The sequence below is a fragment of the Atractosteus spatula genome (assembly GCF_055471065.1).
Source record: "Atractosteus spatula isolate fAtrSpa1 chromosome 16 unlocalized genomic scaffold, fAtrSpa1.hap1 SUPER_16_unloc_1, whole genome shotgun sequence".
Taxonomy (NCBI): Eukaryota; Metazoa; Chordata; class Actinopteri; order Semionotiformes; family Lepisosteidae; genus Atractosteus; species Atractosteus spatula.
In genome coordinates, this window is record NW_028296631.1 from 2984328 (window position 1) to 3009728 (window position 25401).

Sequence of the window (25401 nt, forward strand, 5' to 3'; positions counted from 1 at the left end):
TTTCCATGTTGTTTTAAAAACAACCACACATATTTCCTTAAGTATGTGTAGTTACATACACAAATATACATACAGTACATACAATAAGCCCTCCTGTTTTACAAACTTTGCTTTAACTGATTTCGGATTTAACAGATTTTGTATTTAACAGACAAAATCTGCTACAGGGGAATGTGTAAAATCAGAAATACCGGACTTCCACCATGTTAATGGACACAGTAAAGTGCAAAAATAATAAAAGAATAAAAAATTTAAACATTTTTTGTACAAAATACCTTTAAATAAGTCTAAAAAGCATGAATAACAAATATGCTCTAAAGTGAAGGCCAATAGGTAAAGGGTTATGATGGGTGTTGTCTGTGTTTTGTATGCTTTAGAGCTCTTTAAAAACAATCATTATAAAAAATACACTAAAATGTTTACAATATTTCAAAATTATAACTCTGTAAAATGTGTGGATTTAATTTCCCCAGTGAACAGGATGTGCATTTATTAATTCTAGAAAAAAAAAATCCTTTCTTGATTTCTCTAGTTCCTAGTTTTCTAGTTCCCTTTAAAATAAACTATTATTCCACAATGCAGAGTATTACATGGCCAGTATTTACATATGATATTTGTGATTTAAAGAAATTAACACAAGCAGCTTTTGGGGATTTAAGTGTTGGCTGAGTTATTGCAGGATAAAACACTAGAGATGTTGGTAAGAAAAAGATAATTTTGGGAAAGTTGAGGAATACACTGATACAAGAACACTTGCTAATGAGGTTAGGCATACTTTTGATGAAGATGATGAAGTTAACAGACTCTATGTTTACATAGATACTGAAATGAGGATTGTATTTTAGATTTTGAGTAGTTGCTAGCATTGAACTCTGTGTTGGATGCACATGAATTGAAGGAATGGGCAAACATACTGTAGCTGATGCTGATCCACAGAGCCAGCATATTAAGATGTTTATAATTAGAGGCAATTTGTTTAAATAACTAGGTATGGATACTGATGTGCAAGAGAGGTGGAAAGGCTGTTTCCTTAAGCCAGCACTATAAAATGTTTTATTCTCAGTGAGATGCTGCCATTTCATAGTGGGTTTCTAACAGTGTGTATAGTTCCATCCACACAGTGCCTTTACTTCCATCCATTTCTAATCTCTTTATCCAGTACAGAGGATTTGGAGCCTATCCCAGTAAGCAACGGACACAAGGCAGAATACACCCTGGACATAGCGCCAGTCCATCACAGGACAGACAGACACAAATACATACACACCAGGGCCAGTTTTCCCATAAACCCATTAACTTACCAGTATGTTTTGGAGTGCGAGAGGGAGTTATATCACACATATGGAGAAAAACCATGTAACCCAGAGAGAACATGCAAACCCCGCACACAGGACAGCAGGAATTGAACCTAGGATCCCAGTGCTGCAAGATAGCAATGCTAACCACTTTGCCAAAATTTGAAATGGATGGATATTTTAGTTATCTTTCTAGTTCACAGGTTTGCATGCATAATTTAATTTTGAAAGCCACTGGGACATCAGGTACTACTGTTGTATTTATGAAAAAGAAACAAAACAAAAAGCATACTAACAACTGTGTCATCCTACTCCTTAGTTAATACATTTTATTATTTGTAAACAGTTAACATTGTTAGCAAAATATTTTGAATTATATTTTACCCTGTTTTTTCTCAAGTTTGTATTTAACGTATTATATGATAGTCAGATTTAATGTATATTTGAACAATGAAAATATATTTTTACAAGATGCGGGGGAAAGTGCAACAACTTATTACAGTGCTAAATTTAATAATATTGATTACTAATAGTTTATGCTAACACCTTACTTTCTTAATTTGATGTATTTAAAACAGTGAACTGAGGGAACATAACATTCAGAAATACAATCGAAAATAGTTTTGTGGTGTTTGTATAGATGAAACATTTCTAAAATGTATAACGTAACAAAATTAAAGACGTTTAAAATCTGTAATCTTTCCACTTGTAATGTCATTAGAAAGTACAAGTTTCTGCTTTGTCTAAGGATGGTATCAAAAAGTAGTCTAAGTGGTGAGAAAGCTGTGCTTAATGATAATTAAGGGACTTAAAAGTAAAAAGAGATGCTTCATATTGCTTGATTAATTTAAAAAACTAAGTTATAAATGCAGACGCGATTGGTGCCATTAAGTGCTCCAGGCAGCGGAACGTTTGTTCTGTACTGCTGAGCTCCGCGCCTCCTCCCTCTCTCGGTGCCATGCCGGGTCTAAATATCTAAACATATGTATCTATATAGCATGTAGTATCACTGTATTCCACTTTCTTTGTAAACACGGAAAAACAGATTCACAACGCGACGGTGTGTCACTGTGTAAAAAAAAAAAACGATTTGAACACCCTATATTGTAATGAGCTGCTGAGCTAAGAATAGGAGTTCCTGGTGTCAGAGGGGGTGGAAAGTGCCCGAGGTCATTTAATTAGTATTACAATTCGCACTGATTCCCTTGCGAAGATATGGACATAAGAATATTCGTGTGTGGTCAAAAAATGGCATTAAGCACTTAAAATTAATATGGTTAATAATAATAAACTGTAACATGCTGTAACAAGATTGGCTAAACTGGGAAGCCTGTTCCCACACACCCTGCCCCCACTACCATTAGAATATACACAAAGCACTCCCCAGACTGTCTGCCCGTTTCACTGTTACCTGGATACCTCTTTGTTTAGAACTCACCCTCCCCCCTGCCTGTCTGGCTTCTTTTAATCCTTCTGTGCCCGGATTGCAGCGGGTAAGATGTTTTTCCAAGAAAGAAAGAGAAATTAAAAAAAGAGAAATTTCACCAGAGCCTCTTCTCTTCTTGTGTCTAATTAGATGAAAGGCAGCGACCTTAATCAAGCCCAAATCATAATTGAACCCATTCAGAGCCTACATTACATTTTAGCATTTCATTCTGAGTAGAAACCCTCACACCTGAAGAAGGCTTGTGTTTTCTCTCTTCTCTTTTAAGCATGTGTACAATGCTGTAATACAATTTAAAATAAAAGTTTAAACAGTATCAACTAAACTCCATTAATATAAGTATTGAGTGGTATTCAATAAATACAGCTTTTTAGTATAGATTACACTTTTCTAAAATGTATTTAAAAAATAAAAACGATTACAATCTAATCTTTCCACATTTGATCCAAAAATCCCAAGAAAAATAAATCTAAACGGGGAGAAAGCTATGCTGAAAGTTTATTAAGATACTTAGAAGACAAAGATAACAATTTACGTTGCATTTGTCCGATTGTGAATTAAAAATACATATAATTAAACATGCGTTTGCAATTTAAATCAAAAGCGATTTAAATCTATAAAAATGTTTATATTGTAACGCATACTGTACAGCCTCCATTTCTCTATAAAAATTTAAAAGATCGTTTGAGCAGCCTAAGAGGGGGGTTCTGCTCTCAGTGACAGCTGACAATCCCCCATACACTCAAGTGACAAATTAATAATGCCAATGTAAATGTCGTATTTACAATTTGTTCATAATAGAAATGTTAAGTTCTCTTAAGCTTTGTGATAGTTTACCCAGGCAGCAAAAGATCAGCTACACTGGGAAGATGCAACACCGAAGATATGATTAATAACCTTTTAAATCTGAAGGGAGATCTAAAGGGATCCCCCCACACACACACGCACGATAGAAGCAGGAAGCAGAAGCAGGGACAGCTGTCAGAAGGAAACAAGGTGACTATTCATTGTTATTAAAAATGACTTACATTCGAACATGTTGTGATATGTAGAAATCTAAAAAGTCAATTAATTGTCCATAGTATTGCTATTTTATTTTTTTTAAAGAAATGTTTGTTAAAAGAAAAGTTGTGGCACCAGCTGGATTTGAACATACAACCTCCGGTTCAGAGGTCAGGAACGTAGACCACAGTACCACCCACAAGGTCACATGAGGAGAGGCGAAACAGCCCCACATACAGAATCAACAGACATTGTACAGCGTGTACTACTGTGTTGCAGTATATGAATATAATTATATCGTTATTAATTTCTTTAGATATGCGATTCCATATTATATTAGCAGAAAAGCTTAAAACTACCACTTTTTATACACGCTATTTCACATGTTAGTTAAAGACTTTGATGCTTAAAATGTTTCGGGAGAAATGGAATACTGGTGTGTATTTTTTCTTTAAAGTACCGAGACCAGCCATATACTGTAATACTGTATGTTTATGTTCCAAAATTAATATCGTTTATGGCCTTCACATGCATTACAGTATGCTCCTATTCTTTTTATGCTCAGCTACTTAGATTTCCCTTCAGTGGTAAAATTCCATATAAATATTCAATACTAAAACGGGCACAGTAAAGACATTTAAATCTTTCTACGACCAACCAATGCACCACGAGTGCCCCTGTCAGTCTACCAATCATGTACCACAGTATTGCACGTCATCGCGCGTCACGATTTGCAAGGACGTAGCCAATTACCCGCGGTACGTGTCTGTGCCTGCATCTGTATGTCATTTTTAAGCCATTTTTTTGACCACGCACGAATATTCTTTTCTCCATATCTTCGCAATGGAAACACAGAACGCCTTCAAACCAAATGCATTTTAAAGACCATGACTTGTGAAAATTTTCACACTCTCAGTGAGCTAATTATCTTTTTTTAAACCTCCGTTTTTTCAATGATGCATAATTACGCACTAACTGGAACCTGGTGGACCACTCTATACACACGTTCACAATGTGAGAAAGACTGCTCAATACGGTTTTGTGTGACAAACCTGTATATCATCATAGGAAGCAGAACAGTGCAGTCTCCAATTCCCCAGACTGTAAACATGGGACCAAAGCTTTGTTTGATTTCTGAAACCCTTTCTTTGTATCCTCTTTTCATTCAGGTAAGGGTCAACTATATACACAATACTGCTGACAGCAGGAAAATTAACAATATTCTTTACTCAGCAGCATATTAAAAACAGCTCCCATGATGTACCAACCGATTTTTTACACAGAAGACTGACACAGCTTTGCGTTCTGAATCTCTTTTTCTCGTGCTTTTATTTAATGTGGCACTATGCACTGGGATAGGGGAATGCTGTTCAGAAGACAATAGCATTCAAACCACAGCACCCACAATGCTGCAAGTAAGTGTTTTACACACTAAGCAGGTCCTCTGACCTTTCCAAGCCTTGCTTTGGCTTGTGAAACCTTTTCGTTTTATATTGGCACCATGAGACATGCAATACACTGGGATAGTGGGGTCTTCTTCATGACTCAATTTCTTTTTAAGCACAACACCCACAATGCTGCAGCTAAGTGTTTCACATACTAGGCCGGTCCTCTGACCTTTCCCAGCTTTGTTTTGGGTTGTGAAACTTTTCTTTATTTTTTAATGATTTTTTGAATATAGCACTACAGGTAATATACTGAAATAAGGGGGTCTTCTTTAAAATGCATCTGGTTTGAAGGCGTTCTGTGTTTCCATTGTGTTGATATGGACAAGAGAATATTAGTGAGTTGTCAAAAAAATGTGATAAAAACGACAAAGTGAAGGCTGTGAAAACAGTCACAATGTACTTTATACACAAAGCAAGTGTTCTCGTAACCCTAGGAGGTTTCGTGAAAACGCTACTGGCATGCCAAAATCGTTATCGAACTTTACCCCGGTGCATGCCGGGAGGAATTCATGCACTACAGATGAAAGGGGGCAGGCACGTACAGTTCACTTTGAATCCACAAGTACTTTTCTCGGATGTTGCACAAACAAATCCTAATGTCCTGAAAGCATTGCAGCATGTTTGTGTCTCTCTTCCTGTAGCTGCAGGACGACTGACACGAATGGACAATCACAATCTGTGGCGTTTAGCGTGACATAGTCTTGCAGGCATCGTGCTGTCTCACTGCAATACTATACCGCTGGAGGAAACAGTCCATCTGGCCATGAAACTCATTTGAACGTCTAGCTACAGTTACTAACCATATCATGATTTATTCACAATATGTGGAATCAGCACGTCCCAGAGACAGCTTCCGATATCGTGAGCATTCTCTGATGGTGTGCTGCATGGCTTCTGGGTGTGTACGTTGGTGGTATAGTGGTGAGCAAAGCTGCCTTCCAAGCAGTTGATCCAGGTTTGATTCCCAGCCAACACATTGGTGAATATTTTCAAATGCTGTAATGAACCTAGGAATGCGACTAACAAAGCACAACCTTTTGAAAGAGCTAAAGCACTGCAAAACTGAATTGGGGAGAATCTTACTGGGGATTCTGAGCGATGACTGTGTAACCAGGAGGTTATGGAGGGGATATTTGAAATCTGACACTGAAATTGGTAGCTGTCTCTTTAAGACATGCACGTATGAGTGACATCAGCACGCCAGTAATTGTGGGAGTGGACAACGTACAGTTGAGCGTGGCCTGTGGCTACGCATGATGTGAATGCAAAGAGCATGTTCAAATAAGACTGATGTTCTGTGCATCTTGGATTAGGCGAGATCAAAGAGGAAATTGCCACTACCATATTTTTTGCTTTGTCTTTGTTATTATAGTATCTATAATAACAAAGAGCTATAGTAGCTCTTTGTGCATCCTGGTGTGTGTATATCTCCAGGTATATCTATGTGAAGCTTTTGAGTTAAAGGTTATACTGCATCCAATCTAAGTTCTGTAACAGAAAATAATACAACCCCTCATTTTTATGATTTCATGCAGATCCAGAATTAAAAAATCCCCATTTAAATTCATTGTAGTACGGTGTGTTCTTTGCCGGGCTACAAATTTTGGTACCAGAAATGGGGTATTCTGAGCATTTAGATGAAACTTTGGATGCCGTATAAGGTAAAATAAATAAAAAAATATGGTAGTGGTGAAGAGCTGCACTGCGGGTGTCTGGTCTGCCCAGAGAGGTGGGGGAAGGGACGTCCGGAGCAGGGACCCAGGAGAGGATCGCCAGCAGAACCAGCATTCTGGACTGTTCTAGTGCACGTTAGCAGATTCTTTAGTGCTATTTATCACTTTCTGTAGTCAGTCACTGAGTTTGAGTTTGTAGGCATCCTCTCATGAGGCACCAATAAATGTAGGGGTTTTGTGCATTACAGGGACAATTATTAATTGTAGCAGTAAGCCACAAAATGATTCTTTGATGGCTATTAGAAAACCAACCTTGCGGGATAACACACACACACACACGGATACTATTACACGACAATACATTTATTAAGGCATAAAATGTGTATATAAACATAACAGATCTTATAGTGAGGGTTAGCAGAATACAAAAGGTATATATTCGATCACGAAGAGTTACAAACCAAGAGGGACATACATTCAGTATACCATTCATTTATACCATTTCGTTAATGAGCTTTGATTTCAGCTTCTACACTAGATACTCAAAAGCAAGTACATCACTCATAGGAATTAAACTGATATCAACTGGGGTTGAGGTAACAATTGAATTCTCGAGCTGTAACTCAGAATGTTGAATACTCATCCAATCTGTGTGGATTCAGATCTCCCGCGGACACAAAGAAACAGTGGCAGGCTTGTTGCTGTGTCCAATCAGCATTCTCTGGCCTAGTGTCAGGCAGTGCTGGTTTGGCATGAGGGAAGTGGGAGAGACTCCTGCTGCGACGCTCTAGTAGTAGGCTCTCTGAAGACCGGCTAGTTAGTTCTGGCTTACTAGTGAGAGTTTGTGCACATGAGAAAAGCGACTGCGGGTCCAAGCAGGTCACACTCTTTAGACAGGAAGAAGACCGGTTCGTTCCTGATGTATTGCTAGTTCTGAATCCATACAAGAACAATTCTATAAAACGCTCACCAGATTACGTTTTAAGAAGGAACTGCAGCTCAGGTTCAGCCAAGATCTAAACTCGGATGGCAGGATTCAGAGTCCAGAGTGCGGACTGATGGCGCACGGAGGGTCCATATAGATCCCTCAGTGATCTTCCGCGTGTTTAAACTGCCAACGTGTGACTACCCTGTCCCCGTGACCTCATTGCTCTGCTCTCGCCTCTGTGCAGCCGAGCCCGACTCATGGTAAAGTGAAAAAAAAAATGCCCTCAACGTGTGATTTTCTCTGGAGCGAGGATAGATGTTACCTTTATATCACTGAACAGAATGTATGAGATGTGGCGGCTAGGTTCAATTTTTTATCCTGTTTAAAAGATTAAGGACTGGGGTGAGCGTGATTCACCACCCTAAGAGCCCGATGTGCGGACCAATTAAGCTGCATAGACTTGGTCATTTAACTATTCTCCATTCGCAGGGTTAAGGTTAATGAGAAAACATTGCTGACTTTTTTTTGCCAGCCACAAGCGCAGATTAGCAAGGTTTGTATTTCATCTTTTGCAAGTTGCATCCATTTAAAAAAAAGTCGTTCAAGACAGGAAATTAATACTTGCATTTAATTAAGTCTAGCCGTAGGAGGTTATCCATAATGACCAGTTCTGTACGAGAAGACAGAAAAAAAAGGCACCACTGGGATTCAGACCCAGGATCTCCTGTTTACGAAGCAGGCGCTTTAACCAACTAAGCCACAGCACCCCTGGAGTGGTGTCCTTTTACAACCACTTGGACACACCGCTCTGAGACATCTGCATTCGGTGCGCGCTCCGCCTGCTCGCTGAGCAAGTTGCCACCTTTACATACAAAAGCAACATCGACACCAAGAGAAAGGATGACAAATGGCTTTTATCTGGAACTTTTCATGTCAAAGGAGCTCAATGTGCTTTCCGTGGACAACAGGGCCACTGAACTCCACACCGGCCACTGAAGCACAGCAGTGGCTTGGTGGCTTGACATCTCCCAAAGAAAATGTTGAAATCGCATGTGGAACAGGAAAATGACCCTTCGAGTACAAGGGAAAAAAAAAAGATCATCTGGAGCACGCCAACACATGTACGGACAGCCTAGTTTTCTTGATGAGGTGGCCAAGTGGTTAAGGCAATGGACTACTAATCCATTGGGCTTTGCATGCATGGGTTTGAATCCCATCCTTGTCACATTCAGCATCTGACACATGTGCCCATTCAAAGTTGGCCTTGCTTTCTTTTGCTCTGGTACTAGAGCAGTACATTTTCTAGCTGTGGCTGAAGATGGTATAGTAGGCTAACATCGGTATCGAGCAGTGACAGTAACAGTATTTACTGAGAGAGAGAGAGGCAGCTCAGAAGATGAGCTCCTAATTTCTTTGAGATTTTATTGTTTTCTGTAACTGAACAAATAGTCTAGGAATAAGGCAACATCTAACAAAAACGAAAGAAAACCAAAGAAGTAAAGAAATAATTTATCATTGAAAAAAAAACAACAAAGCAAACATCTGAAAATCTGAAGACCAACTATAAGACACAGCTACACCTGAAGATAAAGGACCTGAGGAAAAACTTCAAAGAGAAAAATCTTCAAGAAATGAAGAGGAACAAACAGAAAAAAAGGAACAATTAAAACAAGGAAATAGAATAAGAAGACAAGAAAGAAATAAAAAGTACACCAAAGGAAACAAGAAGGAAAGGGAAAATACAAGCAGCATCAAGAGAAGCCAAGAACTCAGCCATAAGCACGAAAAACAACTGGTAAGCCCTGATCTTTCTTCTCCTTATTTGAAGAGGCCTCTAAAATTGAACTGATTTACTAAATAAAAGTAAAAAAAAAGTCTTTAGAAAAAGTTACCTTAAAGTTTAAACTAAACCAAATACCACTTGGGCCCATTAAACTCAAAAGGCCAAAGTTGAAGAACCTGTTCCCAAGCAACAGTGGGGCTGATTGTATTCAAAACGCCCTAGCCAGGCTGTCTTTTTGCTCTTCTCACCTGGGCCGATTGTATTTAAAAGAAGCAAGATGAGTACAGAGCAGAAGACAGCCCCACTGGACCAGCCCTGCCCTCTCAGCACAGTACTCCAATACCCTGAGGACGCAAAAACCGTTAAGACCAGGAAACAGTACAAAGACACATGGATGAAGGAAAATCCAGAGACCCTTATCGCTGACTACTGCCAGGCAGGAGAAAAACACATTAAAACCTGCTCTTCTTTACTGAGCACCCAAATGCCTGGCACACAGCTGTGTGCAAGACATATACAAACACCACGAGAAGGGGCATCAGCAAAGGCAGGCAAATCTCCATAGGGGGTGACAGTGAGCTAGAAGACACTGTCCTGACCGTCAACACTTACCACAATGGTACAGTGATGATAAAGGGCAGTGAGGCTGCTCTGGAGCTATTTGAGGAAAAGTTCACAGACCTGAAATCACAGGCTGACCTGGAGAAACCTCCCCCAGAAACAGGAGAGAGATCCAGTAGCCTGATGCCTACCACACCGGAGAGTTCAGCTCCACCTGACTCTGAGCCCACGAACACAGCCACAGCTACAGAACAGATCAGCAAGAGTGTAGCCCTAGGCAACACTGAATCACACCACCCAGACACACACGGCCCACACCAACCCCCCTATGACCACAGCACAGCGCGCCTCCTGAGAGAGAAACTCTCTGCTTTGGAGCTGGACTTCACTGAGTCCAAGGAACTGATGCTGGGGAGACTCACAGAGGGGCAGACAGCACAACAGCTAAGAGACGAGGTTAACAAACACAGGAACGAATGCAAAACCTCCAACAAACAGCTCAGGGCACAGATGGAAGAGTTGCTGCAGGACAACAGTAAGCTGCAGTCGGAAGTAGCAGAGCTGAGAGAGGAGGTGCAGCTCGCGGAGAGGACAAGCAAGACCCTCAAAGAACAGCTGAGGAAACTCACTACTTCCCACTGCAGCCCCGACTGCAACAGAACAGCCCTGAGGCCCAGAACACCCAACACACAACACCCACCCCCAACCCGCAAAGACACACCGACCCCCACACAACCTGACATCCCTACAACCCCCACCACCAACTCCCACTTACCCAGTACCCCCACCGTAGCAAACACCACACCCACTGCACCCCCCGGCATCCCAGATCCACTCACAACATCACTGCCCAAAAGCACATCCACCTTGCCAAACACTCAGGGTGACCCACACACACACCCAGCCCCAGAGACGGCCCCACCTAACACCTCCACCTCACACACTACACCCCCCATGCAGCCCCCCGCCTGGCAGCACACCAGACACCAGAGGCAGATGCACGGAAGTAGCCCTTCTCATTGACTCCAACGGGAAGTACATCGATGAGCACAAGCTCTTCCCGGAACTACAAACAGCAAAGCTCTGGTGTCCGACGACGGAGAAGGCCCTGCAGCTGCTGTCCAGGTCTGTCCTGGGAGCCCCACGGCACATCATCATCCACACCGGCACCAACGATCTGAGGACCTGGAGGGAGCAGGTGGCCCAGTCCATTAGGAGAGTGGCAGAGAGGGCCATACAGGAGTTCCCTCGCTCCCAATTGTCATCTCCACCCTGCTGTCAAGACAGGATGAGCAGCACCACACCATCCAGAGAATCAAAGCTGAGATCTCACAGTGCTGTGCCCTGCTCCCAAACGTCTACCTGGCCCATCACCCCACCCTTGGATCACAGCATCTACATGACCATGTAGCGGCGAGGCTTATTAATAAGGCAGAATTAAGTGTTTCTGAGCTTCCCAAATGAGGCCCCATTTCTCTGTTCATCTCTGTGGTGCAGCCACAGAGAGACCATTAGTGCAGGGTGATTTAAGGTCCTAGGACAGCTCCCAAAGGGGGATGCACTTAGCTAAGCCTGGCTATCATGATCAATGGTCATCCATTGGCGCCTATCTGTCTAGGGAGTGCCAGTTGGACATCGGGACTGCATTCCTAAGTGTCAGGAGTAAGTGACTCATATCTCACCTTGATCAACCAATCAGGGACTGGTAGGGCCGAGTAACCCACGTGGGACTCTGATGCCCATGGAACTTTCAGCCAATGAACGAGCTGAAGTTCCTCCAGGTAAAAACGAGATTCAGATTCGGGAGATTCAGTAAGATTCAGGAGGAGACTTCTGTGGACTTTTCTAAAGGGAATTCAAAGGAGAATTCCAGGGCAGGACAGCCCAGGAGCAGAAGGCTCCCAAGGGCAGGACATTCTCGCAGCGCGCCTCCTAACCATCCTGAGACTCAGCCCGGACAACCATGGAACGGCCAGTGTGTCCGAGTGCCAGAACTTTCCTTTGTTCTAAGAGTCTAGAGTGGAGGTTGCCAGAGAGTAACCAGCAGCAGGCCTCATGAACAGGTCGGAACTGTGGACAGCTGAATCACTATTCAGAACTAGCGCTTCACCAGGAACGAACCGGTCCCCTTCCTGACTTGCTGGGATCCACAGTCATCTTTTCTCCTGTGCACAAACTTTGCTAGTTAAAGCCAACACTAACTAGCCGGTCAGTGAGCATCAGCAGCGCACCGTCGCAAGCCGCACAGCACAGCCTGGCACGGAGCCAGAGAGCGCGGATTGGACAGCAACAAGCCTGCAGCTGATTGTTTGTGCCTGCAGGAGATCTGAATCCCCAGAAATTGGATGAGTATTCAACTTCAATGCATTACAGCTCGAGAATTCAATTGTTATCCCAACCAGTTGATATCAATTTAATTCCTAAGAGTTATGTACTTGTTTTGAGTATCTAATGTAGAAGTTATAACCAAATTCATTTATGAAACGGTCTTAATGAATGATATACTGAACGTATGTCCTCTTGATATGTGTAACACTTCGTAACTGATTGAATATATACCTTTTGTATTCTGATAACCCTCTCGATAAGATCTGTTAGGTTTATATGCATATTTTATGTATTAATAAATGTATCCTCGTGTATTAGTACCTGTGTGTGTGCGTTGTTTGAGTTATGTCGCATGGTTGGATTCTAAAGCCATCAAAAGAATTAACTTTGTGATTTACTGCTACAATTAATAATTGTCTCAGTAAATGCCCAAACCCTATAGAACTGGTGCCTTCAGAGAGCCACTACATTTACATATTTGGCGTCCCTGAACGGCTATGAAACATTACATATTTGGCGTCCCTGGGTGGGCGTGGCAAGACTGAAATGAATCAACCAAGCGGAATAATTCAATATAAAACGCCGCGGGTTTCATACACGATAATACAGTGTGCTGAAAGCCGAAAGAAAAAGTTCCCCTTGCTCTTTAAGCAGTGCTTGAGTGTTTTGTGATCTTTTGCGATCTACAGGGTTGATTGCATACTTGATCTTGTGGTTTTCTGTGGTAAAACTGTGATTTCGTGCTTAAAAGTAATACTCTTTAAGTTTAACGATGGTTGCTAAAAGGTCTGAATTCGAGTCGCTATTAAGCACTCTCTCTAGCAGCGACAAGTCTGACCACGATCTCTTCCATATCTCCGTCAGCGGAGAAGCTAGAAGAATAAATCTCCATTCTCTGAGAGAGCTAGCGAAGGACATAGAGAGATTTGACCCTGCAGTGTCAGAGAATAATATCGAGAGTTATATTCAAGACCTCAGGTATAACCTGCAGTTCCTGCCAAACGCCACAGAACAGGAGAAAGTGTTTCTGGTCAGGAAAACTACCAGCAGAGCTGTACATGAGTGGATGGCTAGGCAGATGAAAGAAGTCTGTAATGACTTTGAACAGCTTTGTCATGCACTTATCGAAGAATACAGTGCGTTTATTGACCCGACTGCCGCGATAGCCGCCGCTCTTAACATTAAGCACGAGAGAGCAGAGTCCCCTCGCGAATATTACGAGAGACTTAGACGAACTTATTTTGCAGGGCGAAATGATGAGGGTTGCGAAGAGAACACACATTTCAAGGGTTTATTCATTGCGAATCTCCACCCATCAGTCAGAAAGATGATCTTAATGCATACAGATGCACAGACCATGAAAGTGACTGATATTAAGAGATTCGTGCAGAAAGCCTGGGAGTATGATGTCCAAAGTCGCTCTGAGCAAAAAGCGGCTAAAGCGACTGTGTTCGCTGTTAGAGCCAGCAGGGTTAACTCCCTCCTGCTCGAAGGAGCACAGGCTCCTGAGCTGGCTAAGCCCCGTTCCAAAGCATGCACACAGTACCGCACCCAGCGTCCTAAGTGCCATGAGAACACCGGGGGAGGGAAAGGGCTAGATAAAGCTGAACAAAAGGATTCAGTAGCCGCCCGCCTGGCCAGGCTTGAACAAGCTTTATTAGGACAGGGACAACCGCTCCCCAAGGCTGCCGGAAGCGTGAATGAGCTGATACTCTCCACTGGAGGAGGCGGAGACCCGCCCCCTCCCACTCCCTCAGTCTATCTGATTGAGCGGAAGGGTTCCTGCCTGGATGAGGTCAGCCACTCCCAAGCGAGTGCTGACTCCACCCCTGAAGTCACAGAGCAGGCAGTAAAACACAGAGGAAAAGCAGGAAGCTTTTACCTCAAGGCTGCCATGGGAGATGTCTTACCCAGTGAGACACTGATTGACACTGAGGTTGAAAGGTGTTTGATGTCACACGGCAAGCTCAAACGGGTTGAAAAAGAAAAGGGTATGCGACTCAGAGTGGAACCTTTGGTGGATCACCAGAAAGGCAAAGTGTGGAAACAGGTCAAGGCTCCTAAGCCTTCTGTACAGAAGGAAAGGGGGGCCAAGAGGCAGACTGTGCTCACACAGTGCCCACCGAACACAGAAGCCTATGTGGAGATTCCTTCTGTTCCCTCTGGACAAGAAATAAAAATATTTTCTTGTTCCCCGGATATACAGGGAAGTCGTGTCCCGGCTGAGGTCCCAACAGCCTCCCTGCCACAGGAGCGGGGCTCCAAGCAGCCGCCTGATCCACCAGGTAAAGCACACCCCTTTTACATCCCTAAAGAGGAGTAGATCTCCCCAACTGGCGATGAAAAGGAGCTTTCCCTGTGCACCCTGGCACCCAAGAGGGGTCAGGACCACCACCCTGCAGTGGTGGAAGGGATCCAGATGGCAGGAGAGCAGGTTGGTGATGTAGCCCTCGCCCTTAGCCCTGAGAGGTCCTCTATCAGTGAGGATCTGCTTGAGCAGCTGTCACGGGGCCACCGCCAGGTGCCCCTGGTGCAACATTCACAGGTTAGACAGGAGGTCCAGCTGGACGCTGAGACTACTGCGCTGTGGACACACCTGATCCCAGGTGCCGATTCCCTCTGCTGTGACCCAGGGAACCTGCAGTCAGGTAACATTATTTCTCACAACTACCAGGTAGTGAGTGAGACTGACCTGATTGTTCCTGCCTCGACAGCAGGGTTTCCAACACACCCAGTCCCCCAGAAGGGACAGGGAATGAAAGCCGAGCCGGTTTTCTTACAGCCACCAGCTCAGTCTGTCAGTCTGAGTCTGACCAACAGTGGTTCACCCAGACTGGAGCTGGATGGTCAAGCCACCCGCCTGCCAGTGCAGGACATCGCAAAGAGGGGTGTCAGAATCCCCGCCTGTACTGACATGGGCCTGGTGGGTGATAGTGAGTTCGAAGACAGTGAACTAGCTATGTCAGTGCTGGGGCAGCTCCCTGAACCCCTAGCGAGGGAAGGGGGGAGCGAGCAGGTGTCCTACACCCACGCCCAGCTAACGATTGTGAACATGCCGATAGAGGGATTCCTCAATCAGGAAGGGGGCAGGGTGGACCTGAACAGTGAGAATGGGGTAACAATCCCAGATCACTCAGGTGCTCCAGATGACCACTCAGCCGAGGGTCAGGCATGCTCCACCGCTGCACCGCCCCCTGCAGGGTTCCTAGAGCACAGGCATGAACAAATCGAAAAGCAGATGCCCTGGAAAAGGAGGAGCAGCATCAGCAGCTGCGTCAGATCTCCCCAGATTTCCAGGATGTTGGTGCCCAAGATGCCACATGGCATACTGAGAAAGACACCATGTACATGCTGCACCAGCTTAGAAAGGCAACAGTCACTCAGAAGGAGATGACTGGGATCAGCCACCCGAAAAGACTTTTGGGAGGACTGATTGCTGCCGCCACTGTTGCACGTTTGCTTTTTCTGGTAGGTTTGTGTGCTACTGGCACTCTCACCCTGACTGCCCCAAGAAGGCAGGTGTCAGAGATTCCAGAGGGTAGTGACAGACTTTATCAACAGCAGCAAAAGTTGGAAAGCTTAGGGAAAATCCTACAGGCAACTTCCTATGCAACAGGGTTAAACCTTATTCCCCAACCAGTGGACATGATTGCCAGTGTTATACAGTGGGTTTATGCTTGTGTGCAACAGGCCAGAATGTTGACACAAGACCTGTTAAGGGAGTTTAGTGCCACTGTAGCCAGTCTAGCCATGACACAAATCCCAACCCACTCGATTCCACTCTTCTCAGTAGAGGAGTATGTGACATTAACCCCATCGCTCATAGCTCACCCAGAAGGCAATCCAAGATTGAATTTGGTTCCAAATCTTGAGATGGGTATGGCTACCAAAGCTATCCATTGGCTGTGTCTAAACGATTCACCAATGAAGGGTGTAAAGCTACTAACGAGCAAAGGGAGGTTAATGAACCCCATGAAGAGCAGGTGGGAAGTAAATGGCTGGTCAGCACACCACATTTAACTGTCACCATGACTTGTGACAGGCATGATACAGCTACCACAATGCAGCTACCTAACCAAATAGTTTTCCTGTAAGTTCCTGAGGAGGCCATAGTACAGCTTGAACTTAACACTGTACTGTCTAGAACCAGACAACATAAGACCAAACTTGAGGTCGTGGATGCCTTCAGGTGCAACACTATTGAATTGGATAGAAATCCAAGAAACAGTAAGCCCTGAAGAGGTACAGGTAGTTGAGTTTGCTTTAATGGAACAAACCTCCAAACCACCCTAGCAGATACCCAACACAGGTGTTGTGGTTTATCGGGGGGCTGGGAACAGGAACTGGTGTTATTGTAACACTGCTACCTGGTAGCTGGATCATGACTGACAGTGTACTCTGAATGATGTACTCTCACATCAAGATGTACTCTGGGTAGCATGAATGAGTCAAAGGTAGCATGTCAAAAGAAAGGAAGTGACTTCTCCCCAAATATCTACTACAGAGGTATCAGATATTGACAGTGAGCTTCCTGATGTGTAATTCCTAGACTTAGATAATGTCTCCTACCGTGTTTATACATACTCCAGATGTTATTCATCCTGTTTGTATCCAATGTTGGTTCCGGTATGAATTCTCGAGGAGTAATGTAGACATTTAAGATTAATGTTCTAATGGCAAGGGACATCACTTAACTCTGTTTTGTTTTGAAGGCAACAATGCCTCGGGACCTCGTGGCCTTCAAAAAGGGGGGATATGTAGCGGCGAGGCTTATTAATAAGGCAGAATTAAGTGTTTCTGAGCTTCCCAAATGAGGCCCCATTTCTCTGTTCATCTCTGTGGTGCAGCCACAGAGAGACCATTAGTGCAGGGTGATTTAAGGTCCTAGGACAGCTCCCAAAGGGGGATGCACTTAGCTAAGCCTGGCTATCATGATCAATGGTCATCCATTGGCGCCTATCTGTCTAGGGAGTGCCAGTTGGACATCTGGACTGCATTCCTAAGTGTCAGGAGTAAGTGACTCATATCTCACCTTGATCAACCAATCAGGGACTGGTAGGGCCAAGTAACCCACGTGGGACTCTGATGCCCATGGAACTTTCAGCCAATGAACGAGCTGAAGTTCCTCCAGGTAAAAACGAGATTCAGATTCGGGAGATTCAGTAAGATTCAGGAGGAGACTTCTGTGGACTTTTCTAAAGGGAATTCAAAGGAGAATTCCAGGGCAGGACGGCCCAGGAGCAGAAGGCTCCCAAGGGCAGGACATTCTCGCAGCGCGCCTCCTGACCATCCTGAGACTCAGCCCGGACAACCATGGAACGGCCAGTGTGTCCGAGTGCCAGAACTTTCCTTTGTTCTAAGAGTCTAGAGTGGAGGGTGCCAGAGAGTAACCAGCAGCAGGCCTCATGAACAGGTCGGAACTGTGGACAGCTGAATCACTATTCAGAACTAGTGCTTCACCAGGAACGAACCGGTCCCCTTCCTGACTTGCTGGGATCCACAGTCATCTTTTCTCCTGTGCACAAACTTTGCTAGTTAAAGCCAACACTAACTAGCCGGTCAGTGAGCATCAGCAGCGCACCGTCGCAAGCCGCACAGCACAGCCTGGCACGGAGCCAGAGAGCGCGGATTGGACAGCAACAAGCCTGCAGCTGATTGTTTGTGCCTGCAGGAGATCTGAATCCCCAGAAATTGGATGAGTATTCAACTTCAATGCATTACAGCTCGAGAATTCAATTGTTATCCCAACCAGTTGATATCAATTTAATTCCTAAGAGTTATGTACTTGTTTTGAGTATCTAATGTAGAAGTTATAACCAAATTCATTTATGAAACGGTCTTAATGAATGATATACTGAACATATGTCCTCTTGATTTGTGTAACACTTCGTAACTGATTGAATATATACCTTTTGTATTCTGATAACCCTCTCGATAAGATCTGTTAGGTTTATATGCATATTTTATGTATTAATAAATGTATCCTCGTGTATTAGTACCTGTGTGTGTGCGTTGTTTGAGTTATGTCGCATGGTTGGATTCTAAAGCCATCAAAAGAATTAACTTTGTGATTTACTGCTACAATTAATAATTGTCTCAGTAAATGCCCAAACCCTACAGAACTGGTGCCTTCAGAGAGCCACTACATTTACATATTTGGCGTCCCTGAACGGCTATGAAACATTACAACCATAAACACCTCAAAAAACAGACCATCGGACTCTTCACAAAAACTCTGAAAGACACCACACTGGGCAGACACCCAAACAGCACCCCAGAGAGAAACAGCAGGACTACCAGAGGAACACCCCAACACCCACACCCCCACCCCAGACCAGCTCAACCCACAAAGAACAGAACCAGCCCCATCCTACAGCCCTCCAACCCAGACCAACGACCGAACGGGACCAGAACCAGCGCTTCACCCCACGCCCCTCAGCCAGACCAGCAGCTGAACCAGGCCAATCCACAAACCCCCACCCAGCACAACAGCAGAGCTGGACCGAGCCCCTCCTGCACAGCTACGCTGCAGCCCTGGCCAGACCAGCAGTCCCGAGCGGTTTGGAGCTGGGAGAAATCTGGCAGCTCCTGAACCTCATCTGCACCCGGCTTATGAGCTAAACTACCACCACCCACAGCGACAGACAATACTGTTTTTGTTGATGATGTAAATGTCCGACACAAATTTGTTACAGTTCCAGAAAGCAAAAACAAACTGCAAAGATAATTCAAACGATAACAATGAGATCTCTAACGATAAGTATATGGAACATTTAGGGTCTGGGCTCGTCAGCATTTGGGCTGAAGAACACTGATCCTGACTTTATCAAGAATGTAAAGGAGACAGACATCATGATCCTACAGGAGACATGGTGTCGGGGAGACTTGGCTACCCACTGTCCCCCCGGCTACAAGGAGATCATGGTGCCCTTTGTCAAAAAAAAATCACCCGGGGCAGAGACTCTGGGGGGATCATTGTGTGGTACAGAGCAGAGATCAGTCACTCCATACAATTAGTTAAGAGAGAAGAGTCACAAGTTTGGCTTAAAATCAAAAGAAATACCATATGTACAGAAAATGAGGTTTTTCTGTGTGCTGTCTACATCCTACCCTCAGAATCCCCTTACTACAGTGAGGGAATTCTCCCCAGTCTCCACACGGAGATCGGTCATTTCCAGGGCCAGGGAAACGTGCTGCTCTGTGGTGACCTCAATGCACGAACAGGCACACTGGCAGACTTTACTAACACACAGGGAAACACTCATGTATTCGGACAATCCCCTCTGTACCACACACCAGTCACCTCACACAGGTGCAGCCATGACTCCACGGTCAACAGCACCGGGCGCGAGCTGCTCCAGCTGTCAAGGGCTGTGCCTGTACATCGTCAAAGGCAGCACTAGAGGGGACTCTCTAGGCAGGTTCACCTTCAGCTCAGCTCTGGGCAGCAGTGTGGTGGACTACGCCATCACCGACCTGGACCCCTCCTGTATCAGTGCCTTCACTATCAGGCCACAAACTCCTCTCTCCAACCATAGCCAGATCACACTCTACATGAAGAGAGCACACCAGCACAGAGACACACTGACACAGCCCAGCCAGCTGTACGACCTCAACCAGGCGTACAGATGGGACACAAACAGCCTAGACAGATACCAAACTGTACTGGGCGATGAAGAAATTCACATTCCTAAACACTCCGTATCAAACCAACAAATTAGGCATAAACTTGGCCACACAAAAACTAAATCACCTATTTCACAAACTGGCATCAAAATCTAAACTAAAAACAACTAAATCAAAAAACTACCAAAAAAAAAAAGCAAAAGAAAAGTGGTTTGATAGGGAGTGCAAAAACATCAGAAATGCACTACGAAAACTATCAAATCAAAAACACAGACAACCACAAAACACAAAACTACACCTCAGCTACTGTGATACGGTAAAACTTTACAAACACACGCTGAAAAAGAAAAGAAACACGTACATAAACAAACAACTTGCAGAAATTGAGGAGTCACTAAATCAGAACTGTTTCTGGGAGAAGTGGAACAATTTAAACAAATCAAAACCAGAAGAATTGGCCATCCAAAATGGAACAATCTGGCAAACATACTTTGAAAATCACTATCAAAGGCTCCCAAATACAAATCAATCAGACCAAAACACCATTTATGAAAAACTCAAAATTTTTGAATTGGCTATCAAAGACAACCAAAACCCCTTAGACTCACCTATCACTGAGCAGGAGCTACTGGACAAACTCCAGGCCCTCAGACCACGCAAAGCCTGTGGCCAAGATGGAGTCATAAATGAGATGCTGAGACACAGCAGCCCAAAGTTGCAACAAGCCCTGCTCAAACTCCTCAATCTTATCATGACAGCCGGATGTTTCCCCGAGGCCTGGAACCAATGACTGATCACGCCCATCTATAAGAGTGGAGATACTCTATCCCAACAACTATCGGGGCATCTGTGTGAACAGTAACCTGGGGAAGGTATTCTGCAGTATCCTAAATACACGAATAGTGGCCTTCCTTACTGAACACAATGTCCTGAGCAAGAGTCAGATTGGCTTCTTACCAGATCACCGCACATCTGATCACATTTACACCCTACACACACTGATAGACAAACACGTCCACCAAAAACACAAAGGAAAAATTTTTGCCTGCTTTGTCGATTTCAAAAAAGCATTTGACTCAATTTGGCATAAAAGATTGTTTTATAAACTACTCCAAAGTGGCATAGGAGGCAATGTGTACGACATAATTAAATCAAAAAACAAAAAACTCAGTCATCTTCTACAGAAGAAAACCATCAACACCCCGAACACCCTCACCAACCCTAACCTTGTTGTCACCATACCTTCTGACCTTTCCCTTTCACAGGATGAGCGATCCCTCCACAGCAAAGGGCTCAGTTTTGTACCAGTTCCCAGGAAGCTGGACATCCCCCAGACCAATGTCGACCTTAACCGCTTTTACCGCAGGATCCGTCTCAGAGCACATTTTGCCGACAATTCCTCTTCACAGGCAGCTGATAACAACCCGGTTATTGATGTCATTAACAACATTAATCCCAAACAGAGCTGTTGGACTCCCTCCTCTGGCCGTTTTCCACCAGTTGATTATTTCATCAACCAATGCACTAATCAAGCTCCCAAGGCACTCTCTATACCCAGTAAACATAGGTCTAACCTCACCCAAGGAGAAAATCAGGCGCTCCAGTCTCTCCGCAACAGGGATGATATCGTCATCAAACCAGCGGACAAAGGAGGTGCTGTTGTGGTGTGGCGTAAGGATCTATATATCTTTGAAGCCTCTAGACAACTAACTGACACTTCTGCCTACCTCCCTCTCCAACAGGACCCTACCACTGACTACCAAAAGGAAGTGGTATCCACCATTTCTCTTCTTATCAGCAGTAATGAGCTCCCCCAGGAGGCAAACCGGCTCATCATGGAACATCCACAGGTATCTCAATTTTACCTCCTCCCCAAAATCCACAAACCGGACAACCCTGGACGCCCCATCGTATCAGCATGTAACTGTCCAACTACTTACATCTCAGCCTTTCTCGACAGCCTCATGAGACCGCTGGTTGAAGATCTTCCCTCATACATCAAAGACACCAACCACGCGCTCCAACTTTTTAATGATTTCCAATTTCAGGGTACCGAATGCTACATTTTTACCATGGACAACACATCTCTGTACACCGTCATTCCCCATAATGACGGCCTTACAGCACTCAAGCACATGCTGGACAAACGCACAGTGCTTGATCCACCCACCCACACCCTGGTACGCCTTGCAGAATTGGTCCTCACACTGAACGCATTCTCTTTCAATAATCTCTTTTACCAACAGGTCAGTGGAGTTGCCATGGGCACCAGAATGGGACCCAGCTATGCCAACATTTTTGTCGGCTGGGTAGAAGAACACTTCTTCGCTTCCTACACTGGCTATGTCCCTGACCTCTACAAATGATATATTGATGACTGCGTTGGTGCCGCCACATGCTCCAACGATCAGCTTGAGTTCTTCCTGCACCATTTCACCAACTTCCACCCGTCCCTCAAATATACGATTAACATATCTTCCACTACTCTTCCGTTTCTATACATCCACTTGTCTATCAACTACCCCCGACTGTCCACTTCAGTTTATTACAAACCCACGGATTCACACAGCTACCTCCTGTACAGCTCATTTCACACCAACCACACTAAAAACTCTCTTCCTTTTTCACAGTTCCTTAGGTTACGACGATTATGCAGCGACGACATCGACTTCGAGAACCAAGCCCTCGAAATGTACTCATTTTTCATGACCATTAACCACAACTTTTCCATCCTACAGGATGATCCCTCCATTGGGGCCCTCTTTTCTGATCGCCCTATCATCTCATATCGCCGACCACCTAATCTGCGTAACCTCCTTGTTCACAGCTCCCTTGACCGCCCTCAACAACCATCCACACCAGGCACTTTCCCTTGCAACAGAGCTCGCTGTATCACCTGCAAATACACAGCCACCACCACACTCATTCAAGGCCCCTCAGGACAATTCCGGATCACCCAGAATGCATCTTGTACCTCCAGCAACCTTATTTACTGTATCTCTTGCAGTAAATGCCCAGCCATCTACATTGGAGAAACAGGAAGGAGACTCGGAGACCGTTTCAGAGAACACGTCAGGGCTGTAAAGATTAAAGATCTCTCCAAGCCCATTGTTTCTCATTTCACCTCTGACGGCCATGACCACTCTAATCTCTCCATCTGTGTTCTCAAAGACGGTTTTCCGAACTCATACATCAGAAAGACCACCGAAACTAAAATTATTCTGCAGCTAGGATCATACCTTCTCCCTTCCCTTAACGACAGACTACTGTTCTTTTAAATTTTCTCCATTCATTGGAAGTTTCATTTCACACCTCTCTGCACCCATTCTGACTTCACACCTCTTGATTGGCCTCTCTTTCTGTCCCCTGCTCCCGCCTCTCACTCCTCCTCCCTCCCAACCTTTGTTCTCCCGCTACTTTACCTTTGCCTACTGCCCTGTCTCTCTCACACCTGAAGAAGGCTCCACGGCCGAAACGTTGTGTTCTCTTTCTTCTTTTTTTCAGCATGGAATAAACCTTTTACTTGTTCCTTTGCAGCCTACGCATGCTGACGCAGCTACCCACCTGAATAATTAAATCAATGTATTCAGAGAGCAAATGTGCAGTGAAAATTGGAAACAAAAGGACCAAATTCTTCACCCAATGCCGTGGGGTGAGACAGGGCTGCAGCCTGAGCCCAACACTGTTCAATATCTATATCAACGAATTAACAGGAATGTTGGAAAAGTCTGCAGCTCCTGGTCTCACACTACACGACACAGAAATCATGTTCCTGCTCTATGCAGATGACCTGGTCCTGCTGTCGCCCACAGAACAGGGGCTGCAGCAGAACCAGACACAAAAAAAAGAAACAGACCCTGAGGAAGTAAAGGCTCAGTGACCACAGCCTGGCAATAGAAACTGGGCGACAGGCAGACCTGGCTGCCCAAAGAGGACAGGCTGTGCTCCCACTGCCAGCGGGGAGAAATAGAGGCAGAGGTGCACTTCCTACTGCACTGTGACAGATACTCTGGGATTAGAGAAACATCCTTCCCTAAATTCAGAAATCTAGTCCCAGAGTTCCCACACCTGCCAGATCACAACGGGTCCCAATCCTACTGGGAGAGGGAGGAGGGAACTCAGTTGAACTGGCAGCCCAGTATGTGATCTCCTGTCACAGCCTGAGGAACAGTGAGCCTGTCTCCCAATAATGCTCAATATGTTTACAGTATATGTAAATATTTTATGACATGTCTCTGTTGTAAATGTCTGTAATATGTCTGTAGATTTTATTTTATGTTTTGTTCTGTTAATTTTATTATTTGATTTGCTTTGGCAACACTGATTGTACCCATCGGTCATGATAATAAAGCACCTTGAATTGAATTGAATTGAACAGTATTTACGTGCCACTGCTCCCAAGTGGCTCTGGGTTAAGACCGCTCTTTCACTTACTTGCAACGCAAACGGAGAAAGCAATTTTTGACAGTCTCTCGAGAGACTGCGCTAGGTGTTTAGAGATAGACTTTGTCAGTTCCCCCTGGAATGATGGCCTCTCAAATAGTTTGTGATTCCTCTAGACGTTATACAGTACAATCAAAAGCGCAACAAAAGTGTTTTCTGTGGAGCAGGTTTCAGACCCGTAGACCAGTTTTATTTGTACAGCAGGACGCATTCCCAAATGCGAATCTCCTGTTTTAGAAATGCTTTGGGCGGCGTGAAATGAAAATAAGAAATCAATTCCAGATGCACATGGAAGCAATCAAGTGTTTCATCCGAACTGTTTCAAAGACTGCTCAAGAGCTTTCCTTTCATAAACGCGCAACGATTAATGATGGGGGTGCACCCTTCAATGCGCCTTACATCTCTAGGTAGTGATTGAGACGATTCGTAGCGTGTGCTCATTTCCATATATGCCCCGTGTTGCAGTGGTAGGATGACGTAAAATACTGCTTCGACACGTAACGGCATTATACTCAACTGCAGGAGCTGAGGGCTTTCGTAAGCGCGTAAATCAAAGGCAATTCCCGCGTCTAACACTAATGTAAATGCTTTTCAAAGTGCAGTGTGGTGCAGCTTGTAAAATCCTTGTCCACATTTCTCATTTGTTGATGTTTTTTCTGTCTGCCAAAGTTGCATTTTGACATCTGGACGGGGAGACTTGATCATTCGAACGTGAAGCTGCCCTTAAACCCTCTGAGGCGTATCTGTCTGCCGGCATGTATTTTTTCAAAGATTTTTTTTTGAACGGAGAGCGACTTTGAAAAGGTTTCCGCAGCCACATCGCACTCCATGTTAGTTTGTAGGAGGAATGCAGCGGTAGCGGAGCTTGCT

At 44.5% G+C, this 25401-nt stretch overlaps 1 non-coding gene across 1 annotated transcript; it reads left to right on the forward strand.

The window, feature by feature from the left end:
- The first annotated feature begins 8933 nt into the window (after positions 1-8933).
- On the forward strand, positions 8934-9015 carry trnas-acu (transfer RNA serine (anticodon ACU)). The gene has a single exon. It is a non-coding gene; the product is annotated as a tRNA-Ser (tRNA).
- Positions 9016-25401: the final 16386 nt, after the last annotated feature.